This window comes from Bombina bombina, chromosome 6 (genome assembly GCF_027579735.1).
Source record: "Bombina bombina isolate aBomBom1 chromosome 6, aBomBom1.pri, whole genome shotgun sequence".
Taxonomy (NCBI): domain Eukaryota; kingdom Metazoa; phylum Chordata; class Amphibia; order Anura; family Bombinatoridae; genus Bombina; species Bombina bombina.
Window position 1 is genome coordinate 722,892,778 of NC_069504.1, and position 13,932 is coordinate 722,906,709.

Sequence of the window (13,932 nt, forward strand, 5' to 3'; positions counted from 1 at the left end):
AAGGGACATTTGTTTATCCATTGTTTATGATGTCCTCTCTGGGCATGAGGATAACTGTTCAAATATGTTTCCTTACAAACTTGAGATTATTCTGTCGTTTTAAAGGGATACAACTACATAAAAAAAACTATTTTATCTGTATCTGTCTTTCTCGTAAATTTTAAATTTAAATTGTTACTATTTATGTAATAGGATATTATGTTGAAGAGGTCTCATCACCTCTCCAGAAAACAACAATTTCATCTATAAAGCACTTCCACATAATTATATTTTCCCTATATGGGTTATTATTCCAAATATACATGTCTTCCCAACAGCCCATATATAAATTTGCATAATTGGGGGGAAAGTGAGTTCCCATCGCTTTGCCCCCAATTTGCAAAAAGTACTCTCGTTCAAATGGAAAATAATTATTAAAACTGATTGAATCAACCAAGAAGTCTGGTTTTTCGGTTGATAAATAATAATGTTTGTTCATAAAGTACCTTATCCCTTCAATTCCTAGGGCACGAGGAATACACTAAACATCATTTAGTGTTCTGTGTACTTTTATCCGTATGCTTAACTATGTTTCCAGTAGGTCATATAAAATTGACAAAGCACAGCAACGTTTTTGAAGAGGGAGTGATCTTGCATCCAGTCAGTGATTTAAAGGTGATAGGAGAGGTAGGAACTTAGAAAGCCTCTGACAAAGCAGATATTTCCGTCAATTGCATTATGCCACGCCCACTTCACGTCACAATGTATTGAACAGATGCTACTTTCAGTTACGGTCTGTTTTTTGGCAACATTGTTTGCGTTCACTTTACTTGTAACTATCTGTTACAACTGAGGAACTGTCCTTCCAACTCGAATGTGACAACGCTATCCTGTATTTCCTGGTATTTGGGGATTTGCTTCTTGGACAGCTGATACCTTTTAGGACTGCAGCCTGTGTATACCTGTACTGAGACAGGATTGTGTTTGTCTGCAGATTGTGTTTGTCTGCACGCTTTACTTACCTCATAGGATTGAGGTTCAACAGAGTAAGTAGCCACCTTTTGGGGCTTTGTATATTTGTTTTATCTTTCTTTTGAATAACTTGACTACGCTATGAAGAGGTTCTCTGTGCACTTCTTTTAGATTTCTCTACATCTTTATACATTCGGATCCGATGCCGTTTGATTTTCCTGAGAAGTAGACATTCCTCTATATAGAGAATTAAAAAAATGTTGGACTTATTTTCATTTTTCCAGATAAGACTTTTTTTGATTTACAGGAGTGTGCAGCTTTTATCCTGTATATGTTTATATGTGTGAACATATGTATTTATGTATTTATATGTGTATATATGTATTTACAGACAAATATACAAATACAAACACATAAATACATATGTACACACATATAGACACATATATATAAGTGCCTTGGAGCCCTTTATATTCAAGTAGCTGAAAACATGTAAAATCATATCTATGCAATATTCATATGCAGTAGTTATACTGTGCATTTACTGTAAATATTTCACATTCCAATATTCTGCACATAGCAGAATATGTCCTATGTATTTATAAATAGATATTCATACATATATATACATCGCCATAGAACAGGCTAACAATAGTATTGAGCCAGTTGTTTGTTCCTGTGAGTGTTCTTCTCTGTGTGTGTATTTAGTCTCCCTATGGGAAAAAGGGGAATCCAGACGTGGACTCCTTGCTCAGTGTGCTTAAAGGAATATGGCTACACCTCACTGACAAGGCCCAATGAAGGCCAAAACGATTGTCTGGGGTTGCTGTGTTCCTTGCTCAGAGAGGAATTGCCTGGTATTTCAGCGCTGGACTGACCGTAATAGGCGGGATCAGACTGATATACTACAGGAAAGTTCTTCTCTGTGAAAAGCATTACTGGGTTAAAAGAAGCTGCACCCAGGTGGTAAATCGCCATAGAACCGGCTAACAATAGTATTGAGACAGTTGTTCGGTCCTGTGAGTGTGCTTCTCTCTGTGTGTGTATGTGTATATATATATATATATATACCGGCCACTTTATTAGGTACGCCTGTTCAATTGCTTGGTAACACAAATTGCGTGGTGAAGATGACTTTCTGAGGTTCAAAATGAGCATCAGAACAGGGAAGAAAGGGGATTTAAGTGACTTTGAATGTGCCATGGTTGTTGGTGCCAGATGGGCTGGTCTGAGTATTTTTTTAAAAACTGCTGATCTACTGAGATTTTTACGCACAACCATCTCTAGGGTTTACAGAGAATGGTCCGAAAAAGAGAAAATATCCAGTGAGCAGTAGTTTGTGGACGACAATGCCTTGTTGATCTCAGAGGTCAGAGGAGAATGGGAAAACTGGTTTGAGATGAAGAAAGGCAACAGTTACTCAAATAACCACTCATTACAACCAAGGAATGCAGAATACCATCTCTGAATGTACAACACATCGAACCTTGACACAGATGGGCTACAGCAGCAGAAGACCACCCAGGTGCCACTCCCGTCAGCTAAGCACAGGAAACTGAGGCTACAATTTGCACAGACTCACCAAAATTGGACAATAGAAGATTGGAAAAATGTTGCCTGGTCTGACTGCAGCTGCGACATTCAGATGGTAGGGTCAGAATTTGGTGTAAACAATATGAAAGCATGAATCCATCCTGCCTTGCATCAACAGTTCAGGCTGGTGGTGGTGGTGGTGGTGTAATGGTGTGGGGGATATTTTCATGGCATACTTTGGGCCCCTTAGTACCAATTGAGCCTTGCTTAAAACGCAACAACCTACCTGAGTATTGTTGCTGACTATGTCCATCTCTTTATGACTACAGTGTATCCATCTTCTAATGGCTACTTCCAGCAGGATAATGTACCATGTCACAAAGCCCAAATCATCTCAAACTGGTTTCTAGAACATGACAATGAGTTCACTGTACTCCAATGGCCTCCACAGTCATCAGATCTCAAGCCAATAGAGCACTTTTTAGATGTGGTGGAATCGGAGATTCGAATCATGGATGTGCAGCCGACAAATCTGCAGCAACTGCGTGATGCTCCCATGTCAATATTGACCAAAATCTCTGAGGAATATTTTCAACACCTTGTTGAATTTATGCCATAAATAATTAAGGCAGTTCTGAAGGCAAAAGGGGGTCCAACACGGTACTTGCAAAGTGTATCTAATAAATTGCCCAGTGAGTGTGTATCTGTATATATCTATACCTATATATAAAACCATGTATATATAAGTATAAATATATATTCATGCAAAAAACATCAGATATATAGAAATATGTATTTAAGAATAAATAGAACGTATTCTTCTTTGTGAAGAACATTGGCAGTGAAATATTCATTTTCATGTCGGGTTAGCACACTTGAGAATATGCGATCGGGTTTTCGTTTTTCCTATTTTTGCTTCACTGACTTCTATGGGGCAAGAGGTTAACGCACGCAATATTATAAGTTTGGCTTTTTACGCTTGTCAGGTTAGAGCGCAAGGGAAAAAAAAGTTTACTGTCAACTTGAAGTATGAGGGCTACCCAACACGCAAAAATTTTACTTCTAGCACAGTTAGCATTCAAGAGGCAGTGTTAAATAACACTCCACTTGTAATCTGGTGCTTTGTGATTATCAACACTCCATTTAAAAAATAAATTCCTTTTCAAGCATGTGATAGCGGTATGAGTTTTTCTACCCCTTTAAAATGTTCAGAGTTATGAAAAACATGTACAGGATCCCTTTCAAGTATATGTCTCACCAAAACACCAAGGCATGTGTTCTTTCCATGCATTGTATGCAAAAACATTCTATTATAATAATAAAGACAATATACAAGATTCTTTTAAAAAGCACATTAAAGTAGAGTTGAAAGTAACACTTTAAATTTGGACTGAAGCTGATGTACATTTCTGTTCTTATAAAGGTGTATAGAGAAGTTCCAGACAAGTCAAAGAGAGGGTGCAGCTATACACTGGCAACCTTGTCTGACATCAATGCTGTCAGGTTTCTTGTCAAAGCGAATCAAGTCTCCTCCTTGACACTGTCAGAATGGCAAGATTCAGTTTATAAGGCAATGATATTACTCACAAGCTGTTACATAGGGACACAACACACATTTGTATTAGTTTCTTTAAATTAAAAGGCTGAATATGGGAGTTATTAGATGTTACAAGCTGCAAATACTGAACATTTAAAGGGACAGTCTAGTAAAAAATTAACTTTTAGGATTCAGATAGAGCAGGCAATTTTAAACAATGTTCCAATTTACTTTTATCATCAAAATTGCTTTGCTCTCTTGGTATTCTTTGTGGAAAGCTAAACCTAGGTAGGCTCATATGCTTATTTCTAAGTTGTTGACCCACCTTTTATCTCAGTGCATTTTGACAGTTTTTCACAGGTAGACAGTGCTAGTTTATGTGTGCCATATAGATACCATTTTGCTCACTTCAGTCGAGTTATTTATGAGTCAGCACTGATTGACTAAATTGCATGTCTGTCAAAAGAACTGAGATAAGAAGACAGTCTGCAGAGGCTTTGAAACAAATACAAATTCTGATGTAGACTGTTCCTTTAACACACAATGGAGCATTTCCAGATAATAATAGTATAATTAATAATATATATTAAAGTATTTGTTTACCTATGTGTTAAAAAAAACTGCTATATGTGTCTTGCTAAATGCAGGAATTTAGTCCTGAAAGGCAAAAGAAACACAGCGCATCCCACTCTAAGGGTAATACATTTATTACACAAACTTAATAGCGCAAGTAAAAGATAAAACTTACTAGATGTAAGTAACAAAATAAGCATATTAAAAAGTCTCCATGTGATCCTCCGATCCCCATCTGCATCAGGCATGATGGTATTCTGGAGAAGCAGCTTCCATGATGTGCACAAAACTAGCGAGCTGCTAAACCTTCTTGTTGCATGTGCGTGCATCAAGGACCGAAACACGTGACTGATGACCTCAACGCGTTTCATCTGACAGCGTTCAGACTTTGTCAAGAGGAATACTGAAGCACTCATAGGATGGCATTAAATAGTCTCAGAAATATTTCAATTGGATCAATAGCGGATGTCAGTCTAAAGACCGCTGCTCCATAACCCTGTCCGCCTACTCTGAGCAGGCGGACAGAGATCGCCACAATTCAACCCGATCGAGTACGATCGGGTTGATTGACACCTTCAAGCTGGGGCCGATTGGCCGTGAGTCTGCAGAGGGCGGCGTATTGCTCTCCGCATTCAGCGCTGTCTGTTGGACCTGATCCGCACTATCGGATCAGGTCCAACAGATATTTGGTAAATCGGCCTCCATATGTGGAATTTAGAAATCCAAAATCTAAAATCAATTTTTTGTTTAGGTATTTACTCATGACAATAATCTTCCACTTTTTTAGGAAAATGCACAGGGCAAGATACAAGTTGTGCAGAAAATCAGTTGTGAAAACATTGCGCACGTTATAGCTTTTTTTAATTTAGAGTTGGGCAGGTATTACAAGTTGCAAAATATTTTATTTTTCATGCGCGTTAATCCGCGTAATCTAAATAGCCAAAGTGTGTGCGCGTTCGTGTATTCCCCCTATAGAAGTCAATGGAGAAGACAAATAAATAAAAACAAAACACTAAAACACTAATCTGTTGCACAAAGACCATGATGTTTTCTCCTTGAAAAGTGTACATCAAAATACGAAGATTTTATATTGTGAAAAACTTTTTGTAACAGAATATGTTCTTTTTATTCACTATATATGTGATGATTTTTGGACTGATATATCTATTTATAGTTTGATATGTATATGAATATATATATGAAAAAAATGAAAGAAGATGGTATGACAAGTGATGAACAGTATGTAATCCCTTCAGTCCGTTTTACAAGAGCATACCAGAGATAGTTGCCTATATCTTTAAAGCATATGTGTTAGTAGTCCCAAAAACACAAACATTACAATCAAGGAAACATATAAAACAAGTGCAAAGAAGGCGCTTACAAATGGTATGCTGATGTTTAACAAGATATACTGTATGTACACCTATATATGTACACCTATACAAATAGTAATATCACATGTCTTTACCATAGAAGTCCATGAACAATTAATGCAATATTGGAGTTTTCAATTAATGTCCAGCTCTATATGAAGTATACACATATGAAATGGAAATTCCAACGAAGTACCCTTTTGGGGTTTCTACTTACAAACTTTTACCTCAATCTTATGAGGTAAGTGCCGAACAATTCAAGAGAGGCTCCACTTCCGCCACCCTGTTTTTGCTTCTGTCCTTTCCTGAGTTATGGTAGTCTTCCCTGGAATCCTAGACATATGAATTTATTTTAAAATGTAACAACCAATCTGTCTGGAAACACTCTATGGGGGGATATTTATCAAAGCGTCAACTGATAAAACGCGGGAATCCCGCATCGTATTTGATGCAAGATTGATCCGCCGCAGTTAACAAAGCATCAAAATTGTAAAATGTTGAGATGTGTAACGAAATATATATACTCCAGCAATCTCAATCCGACGCAGATCGATGCTTGTATCATTACAGATGTTTCAACTTCACATTCAACTCTATTTGACCCTTTTCCCAATTTATCAAACATTTAACATGTACGCTCATGTCTATTCCAATGCAGCGTACCTAGTTTTCAATCCGCCACCCTTGAGGCCGCGGGTTCCATAGAAATCAATGGGAGTCTGAAAACACAGAAAGCTTATGTTCGATGCTGCAAGAAAATGAAGTATATTGCATAATAAAAGTAAATTAGAAACTTTATTAAAATTGTATACCCTTTCTAAATCAAACAATATTATTGCTCCACATTTGGTGCACTAGTAGATATAGGGATAAAAATGAAAAATATATTACTACTTATGGGTTATGTTACAACTTTGTCTATTATTACAAAGCAAAGGGACAATATTATTTCTCCAAATTTGTTGCACTAATAGATATAATATAGCTAACTTCCTTTTTATTTTTTTGGAAAAATCCACTTCGCACCAAATTTGATGCAACACTTTTCGCACCAATTATGACGCAAACTCCTAAACAACCTACACACTAGTGAATTTTTCAACCACTTTTGATTGGAATATGCATAATCACATGATTTTTTATATCAGCCAATCTGGTTGAAATATACATTTTAAACTATCACTAACTAATCAAATTGCTCGATACTTGTGTCATTGATCACTCATCAGAACTTGTAAGTGCCATTTGTTACATTGTGCATTATACTTTGAAAGTATGTATATGTGAAATTAGTATTAAAAATAAACATTGATGCTGACATTAGAACACACAGTGTAATATTTTAGACAATGATTTTAAAATTTGAATTGATGTTTGATTCAATATAATCTTAAGATGATAGCTCAAAGGGATAGCCCACCTAACATTAAACTGTCATGATTCAGATACAGCAGAAATTAAAATCACCTCTTTACGGTCATGCTATTTTAAGTGTATTTCTTCCTTCTCTTAATTTTCTTTTTTAGTAAGAAATGTCATCTTAAATGCCAGCCAATTTTATAACACCTGTGTAGGGGCGGTTTTTAAAACTAGATTGCAATCAGATCAAACTATATATATATATATATATATATATATATATATATATATATATATATATATACTCCTCAAAGTGAATCCACCCTCCTGAGCCAACTGCCTGGGTGCAAATATGGAATGTATACAAAACAAAAAGGATGCACTCACAGGACTTGTTAAACCAAAGTGTCAAAAATCTATTGACGTTTCAAGGATTTACATAATCATTCTGATGAAGAGGATTATGTAAATTCCCGAAACATCAATACATTTTTGACACTTTGGTTAAACAAGTCCTGTGAGTGCACCCTTTTTGTTATGTATATATATATATATATATATATATATATATATACACAAGTATGTGCAAAGATATATGTACAAATTCTAGCATTAATAATCATTTATAAAAAAAAACATGAGATAAAAGCATATTGTGACTTGTAGAAATACACATTAATTTATGTGAAAGTATCATATAACAAATAAATATAAAAATAACTTTCTATGAAATATTGTTTGCTGAGGTATAAATCTAGCTATTTCTTGGACATTAACAGAAGAAAAATAAAAGATTAGCTTTAGAGAAATGTGCTTGTACATGGACAGAATTGAAATAGTATAATTAAAGTTGGGAAAAAACAGAATAACCGCGACATTGATGACAGTTAACAACAGTCCGATGCTCATCGCGCCGCACTTGACGCGCATGTTTTTGACAGGTTTTTTTTATAAATAAGGGTATTGTATGTGGATCCACGGCAGCAATGTCTGGCGATGTCTGGCTAGCGTATTGATTCCGGCGAATGCACCAAGATTGACGCTTTGATAAATATCCCCTCTATGTCTAGATATCTCTAGCTCTATATGCGAATATCTCTTTGAAAATCCCTCTGAGATATTGTTTCATGTGCATAAGATTGTAATGTGAAATCTTTTCATTATCTACATAGATAAACATATCTCTATAGATATAAATCCTATGTATGTGTATGTATTTCAATGTAAAATCCCTGCGTCAGCTTTTTTTCTAACACCCGAGATCTCTTATCTTTTAGCCCTTGTAACTTTTGTTAGCAATATTTTAATAAAATAATTGTTATTAAATAGAGTTAATATGCGTGTAACTGTACTTTGTAATGTATTTTTGAAGTGTTTCGTGAAACTTTTATGTTTCGGAAAACTGTTAACTACAGCTCTTCTAGCGCGGAAAGGATTGTTGCTTAAAAGGCAATTGCACACAATTGTGATTCTTCAAAACATGTAATATCTACACAATGGAAATTGATTGCAAAAGACCATATCGCTCGTGGAAAACCCATACCGCGCATCTTGTAATCTTGCCCACAGTTTTCTCTGAACAAAGTAAAAATTGCCAAAAGTATTTGGTATCCCCCGTTCTTTCGTTCAAATGTAATAAAACAGAAACCTTTGATTTATGATTTCATTTATTACTTTAAACAGTAAAACAGATGAGAATGACATGGACAAAAATATTGGTACTCTTAACATAATATTTTATAGCACAGCCTTTGGAGACAAGAACTTCAATCAAGCACTTTCTTTAGCTCTGAATAAGATTTCTACACTTTTTCGACTGGGATTTGGACCAACTTTTCTTGAGCAAACTGCTCCAGTTCTCTCAGGTTTGATGGGGTTTAGATCTGGGCTCATAGAAGACCACTTCGGAACAGTCCAATGTCTTCTTCTCATCCGTTCTTGGGTGCATTTTAAAGTTGGTTTCAGGTCATTATCCTACTGGAAATCCCATGACATGTGACTGAGACACAGCTTTCTGACAATGCAGTAAGTGTCACTCCTGAATTCCTTGATAGTCTTCTGATTTTATAGTGTCCTGCACAGTTTTTAGGCATCCAGTGCCAGAGGCAGCAAAGCAACCCCAAAACATCTCTGGGTCTGCTCCATGTTTCCCAATAGGGATTGTGTTCTTTTCTTTGAAAGCTTCTTTTTTTCCTTCTGTAAACGTGGAGTTGTGATTTGCCAAAAAGCTCTACATTTGTTTTGTCTGTCCAAAGGGCATTCTCTCAGAAGGAATGTGGCTTGTCAACATGCATTTTGGCAAACTCCAGTCAGTCTTTTTTGTGTTTTTTCTCTAAAAATGAAAGGGTAAAAAAAAAAAATGAAAGGGTACCAATACTTTCGGCCATGTCTGTATCTGTATATATGTATTTATAATTGTATATATTCATATAGATATATATGTATTTTTCATATAGATATATAGGTATAGATATATATTTTTCAAAACAATCATACATATATATATATATATATATATATATATATATATATATATATATATATATATATATATAAAAACCAAAAGTAAAAGTCACTGTTACTGTCCTATTAAAGGTTAATTGTCTTGTAGACATAAACAAAGTCCGGTAGATGTGCGTACTCCGTTCAAAGCAATAAGCTGTAGGAAATATATATAACAAGCTTAGAGCCACTTGAAACAACTTGGCAAACCCCCTATACACGCCTGTGATGGTTATCAGTGAAAGTACCAGAGACTGAGTGTGCTTCAGAAAACTGGAGGCTTAGGAGTACAGCAAGCGGTTACAAACAGAGTGTGCGGTACCTTCAAATCTCAAACATATAGAGAGAAGACCAGGACCAGTGATCCCAAATGGCGTAAACGCCTTTACTCACCGCTCCTCTGGACCGCTGACCCCAAATGGCTCAGTCTCTATTTAGATCAAAGACCTCCGGAATTCACATATGTGCACTCAATGGTCTCCTCCGCGTAACTTCGAAAAGGCGTCCTACTGTGCAGGAGGGGGCGTGACGTACGTGTTTCAGCGTGGTGAATCCATACGCTGATCCTTATCAATGTTGAAAACAGAGTTCCCATAAACCGGCTTTGGAGCTGTGAGTCCCAGACCTGCTGCTGCTGCTGCCCGGAATATTTGAATAAAGTAGAAAGAAAGTTGCTAGCAGCGGTCTTAAAAGCAAAGAGTCTTTATTAAAACATCAATAGTAAAAACACTCCAGGAAAAGCCACAAATGCATACACAACATTTAGTCCGCTAACATGTTTCGGCCAGGGGCCGTAATCATAGCTACTGGACTTTGCACCTGCGTACCTTAAAAAGCACCAGGATCGCCCTGATAGGGTAAAAACAAAGTTACACATTGTGTTGCTGTTTTAACTCTTTGAGTACTTTAACAGAGAAATACTATATTTCAATTAGAAATTTTCTATTACATTGAACCTGTCACCATTCCATATCAAGTAAAAATGAATACAAACATATATGACAGAAAATAATCTAATGAAAGCTAATAAGAAGATCTTAAATATTACATCGAAGTATGCAAAGAATCGCATATATGCACACTAAGTGGAATAACTGACAACCGGCCAAATTATTTAACCATTAGAATACAATACAATATAAACCAATACATATATATAAAGTCACTGAAACAGTTTACATGACATTATAGTGGACTGTAAATAACAGTTGTACTGTATTGATATAAATGGTGGCAAAAAACGTTATAAACATTATAAAATCATCAAAGGCTTAATATGTAATAAATGAATAGAAAATATAAATATTTCCTATTCAGCCTCCTGATCATAATCTGTCAAATACTTGATCGGGGACATGCTAATATACTAAACTAGAAGGAGAGGGAGCCTAATAATTATTTACAGAACTTACTATAGTAATTTTATGGTGTATTATGTGTTATATGGGCACTGCATAAATACTTATGGCATATATATTAATACAGTAATGAGAATGGAATTCAAATGACATAAAACTTCCAATGCATTGGCGTCTCTTAGTGTTTTACTCTTTGTGGAAATTGCAGTTATGTAGCCAATAAATACCTAGCCCACAAAAGAAATGTAGAATAGGAATAGCTCTATATTGTATAAAAGGGAATAGCTAAAGACACAAAGTCACAGAATTGCAGTATTGCAAAATTACTGGGTTGGAGGGGGTTGAGTCAGGCGCCGCAGGAGAGGGAATGAAGACCTAAGGCTCAAAGAATCATTGCCAATAATTAATTAGGTCATACTCAGAGTTCAGGCCAGTAGGTACACGTGTCTGGAGTCTGAAGATCCAAAACATTTCCCTCTTCTGCAGCAACCTATCCCTATCTCCTCCCCTAGGGGGACAGGTAACTCTTTCAATAGGCCTGCCATTTCAGTGTGTTGACACTGCTATGATGATGTTTAGCAAAATGCTGCACCAAAGGTGTAGATGCCGTTCCTGCCTGTATAGTCGACAAATGATTTCGTATGCGGACCTTCACCTCTGTTGTGGTGAGCCCCACATACTGTAAATGACAGTGGGTACAACTGAGGACATAAACCACATATGTGGAGGTGCACTTTAGACATGTTTGTATGGGGAACCTTTCACCTGTCACCTCAGACTTGATGTTATCAGCAGGGAGAACAAATTCACATACCCTACATTTATTGTGACATTTGAAGATTCCCCTATGTGTAAGCCAGGAGCTCTGTCGTGTATCGGTTTTGGGCAAGACTGATGGTGACAACACATTACCTAGAGTGCTTGTTTTTCTATAGGAGCACCGTAGTCCTTGGGAGACACAATTCTCTAGTTTGTCATCCGCAGCGAGAAAAGAAAAATGTTTTTTCACTATTCTGCAAATTTCCTGGTATTCCTGACTGTATTCTGTAACAAAGGTTACTCCTTTGTGTTGTCTCTCAGATGTATTATGAACATTTCTAGTTGTGTCCAAAGTTTGCATCCTATCAAGCGCATCAACCTGACTTTTTGCTTTTTTAATGACATGGGAGGTATATCCCCTACTCTTAAGTCTGTTTGTCAACTCCTTTGATTGTTCTGCATATTTATAGGGTAGTGTGCAATTGCGTTTAACCCTAGTAAATTGTCCCTTGGCTACCGCATAAGGTACATGCCTTGGGTGACAACTACTCGCATGGAGGAGAGTGTTCCCTGCAATTGGTTTCCTAAAAATCTCAGTAAGCACTTTTCCATCATCTGTACCTTTGATAGTGATGTCTAAAAAGTTTATTTCGCTTTCACTTAGTTCGTGGGTGAACTTAATACCAATATTATTGGAGTTCAGATACGCCACGAAGGATGTAAACTGCAGTGCACTCCCTTCCCATACAAGTAATAGATCGTCTATGAAACGAACATAAAAACAAATCAAATGTCTGTAGGGATTTCCATCTCCAAAGACGTGGGACAGCTCCCACCAACCCATAAAAAGGTTGGCATAGGAGGGGGCAAACTTGGCCCCCATAGCTGTCCCACGTCTTTGGAGATAGAATCTGTCCTCAAATGAAAAATAGTTGTGAGTAAGCAAAAACTTTAGTACTCTCAGTATAAAGCACCGAAAATCCATAGAAAAGTCAGAGTAGCGCTCCAGAAAAAATCCAACTGCTGTTAGACCCTCCTCGTGAGGGATCGAGGAGTACAATGCTACTACATCAATAGTAGCCCATTTGTAACAAGCACTGTTCCACTTTAATTTGTCTAGAATCGTTATTACATCTTTTGTGTCCCGGATGTAACTATGTAGATTTTGTACAAGTGGTTGTAGAATACTATCAACCCATTGTGACACATGTTCCAACAGTGAGTCTATGCCACTAACTATTGGACGACCCCTGACTTCTGTCAGGGATTTGTGGACTTTGGGCAAGTGATGGAAAATGGGCACAACTGGATGATCAACTACTAAGAACTCAAAGGTTTTTTGGTCGTAGTGCCCATCCTCCAACCCATCGTCCAAAATGTCCAATAGTTCCTTCTTAAATATGGTGGTAGGATCCCTATCAAGAGGGATATAGTCCTCAATGTTGGTAAGCTGGCGCAGTGCCTCATTTACATAGTCAGTCTTGTCCAAAACCACGACAGAGCCCCCCTTATCGGCTGTGCGTATAACAATGTCTTTGTTCTCTTGGAGCTCCTTAAGGGCCGCTCTCTCAGACCTAGACAGGTTGGGAGTCTGGTAGACAACTGAATCTTTGAGTTTAATCAAGTCACGTTCCACCCGTTTAAAGAAAGTCTCTAGGGTGGAACCCCTGTTGTGAATGGGGTAAAACTCTGATTTATTTTGAAAACCACTAACTGCATTAATACTCTGTTTATTGGTCAGTGATACTGAATCATGCGACAAGCTCTCCAAATTAATTAAATCACACGTTTCACCAAAATTAAGTCTACTTTGTTTAGGGGCATATGTAAGCTGTGCTGGCTGTGGATTAGGACTATCCCCTTGTCTAAACTGCTGGGATTCTGTGAAAAAATGTCTCTGAAGGGTCATATTGCGTATAAGTTTATTTACATCGAGGATAGTGTTAAATACATTGAAATGATTAGTTGGAGCAAAGTTCAGGCCGTG